The sequence below is a fragment of the Quercus suber genome, unplaced genomic scaffold (assembly GCF_002906115.3).
Source record: "Quercus suber isolate HL8 unplaced genomic scaffold, Cork oak 2.0 scaffold_84, whole genome shotgun sequence".
NCBI classification, from domain to species: Eukaryota; Viridiplantae; Streptophyta; class Magnoliopsida; order Fagales; family Fagaceae; genus Quercus; species Quercus suber.
In genome coordinates this window covers 570855-577672 of record NW_027069549.1, presented here as the reverse complement: position 1 = coordinate 577672, position 6818 = coordinate 570855, and the positions used below count along the sequence as shown (strand labels likewise).

At 30.3% G+C, this 6818-nt stretch overlaps 1 long non-coding RNA gene across 1 annotated transcript; it reads right to left on the bottom strand.

Annotated features, from left to right (window-relative positions):
- Nucleotides 1–4252: 4252 nt before the first annotated feature.
- Nucleotides 4253–6576, bottom strand: LOC136067747 (uncharacterized). Its single transcript, XR_010629150.1, has 2 exons — nucleotides 6328–6576; nucleotides 4253–4418 (listed from the first exon to the last, which is right to left on the bottom strand). It is a non-coding gene; the product is annotated as an uncharacterized LOC136067747 (long non-coding RNA).
- Nucleotides 6577–6818: the final 242 nt, after the last annotated feature.

Here is a 6818-nt window from a genome sequence, read left to right as displayed (position 1 = left end):
AAAACAATTACCCAAGCATCTAAGAACATATAAAAAATACAAAACAATTTACTACTAATTTGTTAAACAAAATATCTTTAAATAGTGAAAGTAAATTGCACAAAGACCATTGTCTTCAATAGAAGTAACTGTTCTTCATTGGCTTGTTCAAACTATTTTGTTATTTTTCAAATAAGCTAAAACCTAATGTGGGGCCTGAAAGTCTGATAGCCTCGACCCATTTTACGTCCGGCCCAAGGCCCATGCTGAGGATGGGGATTTGCCTGAGGACGTTGTATAAAGGCCTGAGCTGTAAGGACCTCGCCGAGGATGACCCTGTTCTCGATGAACCGAGGACAGCACCAAGTGGGGGAACAAGCCCAGGACAGGTTGTCACCTCCACAATAAATGCGCTCACCTAATCCTCTGACCGCACTAATGGAGATGTGACTTCTGGACAGGGCAACCTTGGCCACTACAAATCACATGATTACTGATAACACAGCTGATGGGATGAACGGTCAGAAAGGAAGCGCATGAATGATCAATAGGTGGAAGAAAGAGATGGTGAGAAGAGGGCTATATAAGGGGAACCAACAGAACAGTGGTGAGGGGGACCTCGGTAGTATCCTCGGATTGACGCCGAGGAGAAACCTTGATGAATAACATTTTCTGTGCTGGTCTTCAACAGGTGTAAGTCTTGTTTTGGGCGTTGTCCGTTTGTTAGGGCCTATTTCTTGAACCCACCCTCTAAAAATGTATTGTTTGGGCTTATGGGATGAATTTCCTTTTGATTTATAAGAGCTTTTCCAAATTGAGTCCCTACACTTGATAACAACACAAAATATAACATATTATAATATGATTTTTTTTTTTTCCAAATTAGATCAACAACAAGAACCATTCATTAAAAGTATTTAATGTTGTAAATAAAATGATAAAAAAAAAAAATTTGCATCGAGGAACACATATGAATTAGTCAATAACAGGATAATGAGGGTACAAACTTCTAGTTGGAGATCCTCCTATGGGCGGCTATTGGGTTGTATCTTTTCTACCATCAATAACTAAGAAAGACCCGTGAATACATTTTTTACAGACAATTTTTTAAAAATATTTTTTATTCTTCATTGATTTCATTTTTCAATTATAAGCAATCAAAAGTAGAATTCTAAAAAACACAAACATTCATCAATCTAAGGTAGAAATGCAAGAAATATAATAATAATAAATCTAACAAAAAATTAAAAAAAAATTGAGAGAGAGAGAGAGAGAGAGAGCATATTTTTGTATGGGAAAAATATGCATAGAATTGAAGAGATCGGGTGGCAAATTGATAATAAGATGATGAAATAAGAAGAGCCAAAATAAGGAAGATAAAAAGGAAAAATAATATTTAAATTTAAAACCGCCTAAAAGGAATATACGTAGACAACACTTTTGTTTTGATTTTCCATTAATTTATTATTTAGTTATAACATAAAAATTAAAGTAAATGAATATGTAAAGTTAAAACCGCCTAAAATGAATTTGTAAACCTAAAACCACCTAAAATGAATTTGTAAAACCAATATATTTATATAGTTAATGTGGGGATAAGAACCCAAATTTGTATATTGGGCCTTGGGCCTTATTCGAGGACGTGGACATGTCCGAGGAGGAGTAAATGATTGGGAGAGGCAACAAAGTGGAGAATCACGTAAGTAAAGAATGGAGGAATATAGTCTAAGGAGTAGCTCTTTCTCGAATACGATGAATGTCAGTTAAGCATGCATTTGGATAATTTAGGGTGACCTTTCAGGTAGTTCCAACGATCAGGATGAATCTCAAGCATGTACAAAGATGATAAGAACACAGAAATATCTAACTGAAAAGCTGCTACCACTGTATTAAATGCACTACAGCAACTTTTTTGGCCGCATTTATGTGGAGAAGACCCCTGAACAGTGCAGTTTCAGCTATCACCATTCACAGAGAGCCAAAGAAGATGTCTGATAGGACATGCACTCAAATAAAGGCTTAGATAATTAACAAGTGTACAATTAGAATGGTCTGAAAGGAACTATATAATGTAAAAGACCTCCCATAATAAGAGAGAGAAAGAGAGAGAGAGAAAAGAGAGAAAAGGAATTACTGTAGCACTAAGAACTGTATTAACCTTCAGAACTATTGGATTAATTCACACTCTATCTCCTCGGATAATCATTTTACTGAGGTTTACGTGTGTTTCGTGCTTATTCATCTTTTGAAATCCTTATTAACCGTTGTTCAATCCACCAAAACCTAGCTCTTTCATCCACTCTTTACAAATTCATTGTACTTGGTTCATTAGGCTCATATCTCATATTTCATATCTTTTGGGTTTGAGCTACGAATTGTGACCGTTAATATTGTAAAAAAATTAATTTTAAAAAATAAATATGAAAAAGCCTAATGATGTGGTGGATCAGGTGACTCAATGGGAGTGTAGCAATAATAATTACTACACTTCAATTTTTAGATATATATAGATGATCAATGTCGATAAGTGTTACCTAATTGAGTCAAGTATTAAAATAACTAGTCCAGACCCACGTGATATGTGAGAATAGATAATTACTTTGTAATTTTGATATAAGTATAATTTTTTCTCATAAATTTGTTGAAAATAATTTGCTCTCCCTAAAAATTGAGATATATGTTATGTCGACAATAATTTTACAACCCTTTCACAACAAATCATACGTAGCAGGTTGTTCTTAGTTGTTATTGGTGGACAAAAAGGTAATTATAGTGATATGTTTAAATTATAACCGATAACAACTTACCAACTATAACTTGTTGTGAAGACGTTGTAGGCATAGCATTTCTAAAATTATTTTTCATCTTTCTATCTCTAAAAATATACAATTCTATTATTTTTGGGTGTATTTGATTGGTACTTATCAATTTTAAGGTGGTTCATATTCCTCTAAATTATGTTATAGTGCATTATGTTTTCTTAATTTTTTTTCTTTACAACTAAACTTTTTAAGTTTCAAATTTTTTATTCAAAATTCTCATTCTCTTAAAAGATATTATCATGATAATCAAAATTTATCACAAAAATACCTTCGATATTAGTCAAATAATCGATAGGCATATTCAAATACATAGCCAAGACTGTGTTTTGGTATAAATTCAAATTCTCACTTTCAAAATAACTAAGTATTAGCTTGAACAAAAATTAAATCAAAACAATAAGGAGGGAGAGGACTTGTGATAGGAAACTCAATTCAATTCAATTAGTCTTCTTCCTATTTTATATATCCAAATTCAATTTCTTCATATAGCCAAGCATACATCTTTGTAGAATTTCTCACATCCAATTAGTCTTCATGGATTTTTAAGATTTGTCTAAACTTGGATAATCTTTTACCTTAGTCTTTTTTTTCGATTGTCTATTGCTACCTTATATAGTTTTAAACGTGTCCTTAGATTTAATTTTCTTTCCATTGACATCAAATTCTACAGTTTTGGCAGTCTTGCAGCAAAGGCATCCCATAATAATTATCTAAACTAGTTGCGGATCCAGCGCATTGCGTGTAATAATATTTTAGGGCAGTCTCATTAAATTTATTTTTGCAGTTTGGACTAATTTAATAAATAGTAATGTATTTCATAATCATATTTTCATTTGTTATAGTGATAATCACAAATGTAATATATAATTTTTGTCATACTAAAATGAAAACAAGAGGAAACTTCACACATATATACACTTAGATTATAATTCTATCTTGTATAAAAAAAAAAAAAAAAAAAGTAACTAAAATTTGGACATTACTTTTTAGTTCTAAAAAAACTTTTTGAAACCCAATTTTTTCTACCATACAATCAAAAACACCAAGAAACGTATCAAAAAAATTTATAAAATTCAAAAAAACTACAATTCAAATAAAAAAGAAAGGGAAAAATAAAACTCTCAAAAAAGTCAAAGTCAAACTCATTCTCTCGAATTTGTAAAACATTTGGAAATGTGATGTGATCAAGCCAAATATTCAATGCATAATCAAATTCAGAAATTTGACCCTATTATACTTAATGATTGTAATCAAGCCAAATATTGTGTTAATATTGTCATAATCTAATCTAACATCTAATCCAACATGTGAAAAATGAATAGATAAATAACTAATTTTAAACTCGAAATTGAATTTATTTTCTTAAAAATCTCAAAAAATACACTAATGAGATAAGAAAGATGAGCAATACAAAATATTCATAAATGCTTTAAAACAATTACTCACACATCTAAAAACATCATATAATAAATATATAACAATTTGGTGCTAATTTGTTAAACAATATATTTACAAATAGTGAAAGAAAATTGCACAAAGACCATCTTCATCAACTGCACTAACTGTTCTTCATCATATTGTCCAAACTATCTTGCTATTTTCCAAATAAACTAAAACCTGGCAATAACACAAAATATGAATATATTATAATATAATTTTTTCCCAAATCTGGTCAATAATATTAAAAGTATTTAGTGTTGCAAATAAAATGAAAAAAAAAAAAAATACTTGCATCAAGGAACAAATATAAGTTAGTCAATAATAAGACAATGGGTGTACAGACTTCATAAAAAATCCAAAAAAAAATGAAAAAGAGAGAGAGAGAGAAAGAGAGATAACATTTTTGTGTGGGAAAATAAAATATGCATAAAATAGGAGAATGACAAATTTATAGTAAGAGAATGAGAATAAGAAGAGACAAAATAAAGGAAGATAAAGGGGCAAAATTATGTGTAAAGTTAAAACCTTCTAAAAAGAATATATATAAACAATACTTAGTTCTAACATTAAAATTAAAGTAGATAAATATGTAAAGTTAAAATTGCTTAAGATGAATTTGTAAAACCAATGTATTTATATATTTAATAATGTCAAAAAAATTAAAAGGAAAGAATAATATGAAAAAATAATGATGTGGCAATGACATGGAGGATGAAATAGTTTAATAGGAGCGTAGCAATAATAAATAATATACTTTAACTTTTAGATATATAATATAGGTTTGTTACCATTCAAAACCAAAAAGAGTAACATATCTTATACTAAATTATGTATCTACATTTATGCCACAACTAATATGTACATACAACAAAACCGATTTATGCTATGCATATACAAAGAGAATTATTTATCCATAATGGTGAATATATCACACAAATACACATAAGAAGTATTCATCAGTAGAAAAAAAAAAAACTCATCCATAATTAACGACCACATAAACTATAGTAGTAAGACCTTACTGTGATTCTTTTATTGTATTCTTCACCATGGCTTTGAGATTTTTTTTTAGTTAGTTTATAGGAACCAATGTTGTTGGCACCTTAGAACTCCGATGACACATCACAAACAAAATTAATCCGGAAAACTTGAAGAATATGGGGGAGAACAGGGAAGAAAAAAAAAAAAAAAAAAAACTTCACTTTAGAGAGACTTTCCAAATTTACATAAGTAACATATCTTGTACTAAGTTATGCATCTATATTCATATCACAACTAATATGTACATATAAAAAATTGATTTATGCTATGCATATACAAAGAGAATTATTTATCGATAATGGTGAATACATCACACAAATACACATAAGAGGTATCCATCAGTGGAAAAAATACTCATTCATGATTAACGACCACATAAACTATAGTACTAAGACCCTGTTGTGATTCTTTTAATGTATTATTTACCATGGCTTAGAGATATTTTTGGTTGGTTTATAGGAACCAATGTTGTTGGACCTGAGATTTCTGATGACACATCACCAACAATATTAATTTGGAAAACTTAAAGAATATGGGGAAAAAAAAAACAGTTTTCATATTTGCTTGATTAGGAAGAGAGAGTCATAGAGTTGAAGGAAATTTGATTATTATCAGATTGGGTTTGATAATAAATGGAAAATTGAAAAGTTAGTAAACGTTAATTAAGAAAAAAAGAAAGTTAGTGGGATCAACGATGTGGCCGTTGATGTGGCTCAATAGGAGCATAGCAACAATAAATGCTACACTTCAACTTTTAAATATATATAAATAAGTTGCAATACCTTGGATGCTTCAGCATCTAAATTATTATTATTTTCTAATTCAAAAAAGAGTTTAGATGTCTCCTTAACTCTATGAGTTTGCTTACCACTTTAATCTACGAGATCAAAACACAAATGAGACATTTTTCAATAAGAAATCATAGTGCTATGCAAGCAAATGGCATAAGTTAGAGGGGTGTAATCAAATTAGAAAAATGTGTGCTGTTAGAAAAGGAGAGAAAACTCTACTAAGGATGTGTCATTGTTTAAACTAGAACCTTTACCTTTATCTAGCTTCAAATTTAGTTATTGTCACTTCGTTTATAGAACAAGAAGCTCCTCCTCTGACTGAGTCCAATTTTTTGGAAGGTCTTCTAAAAATGAAGGCGGGTTTTTTAGGAGAAGGTAGAGTTGTTTCACTACTCAGCATAAGATTAACTGCAAACATAGTTGGTCGATCCACTACTTCTTCTTGAACACATAAGAGACCAACTTGAATGCATCTCAAAACTTGATCAGAAACATATGACTCCTTTATTCTAGAGTTGCCAGGGCTGAAGAAGCCTAAGGCAAAATTGTGCCTTGGAAATCACAAGATTGGCCCATCCTTGATGGATTGGTTTGTTGTTAAGGTGTCAAGGGAAGTGCAAAATTTGAAGAAGAGAATGATTAGAATCAAAGACTTGAACATTTTTTTTTCAGCACATCCTTGTTTGTGCAAATGGTTTCTTAACATGGAACATTTTTATTTTTATTTTTATTTTTGTGGTTGAGA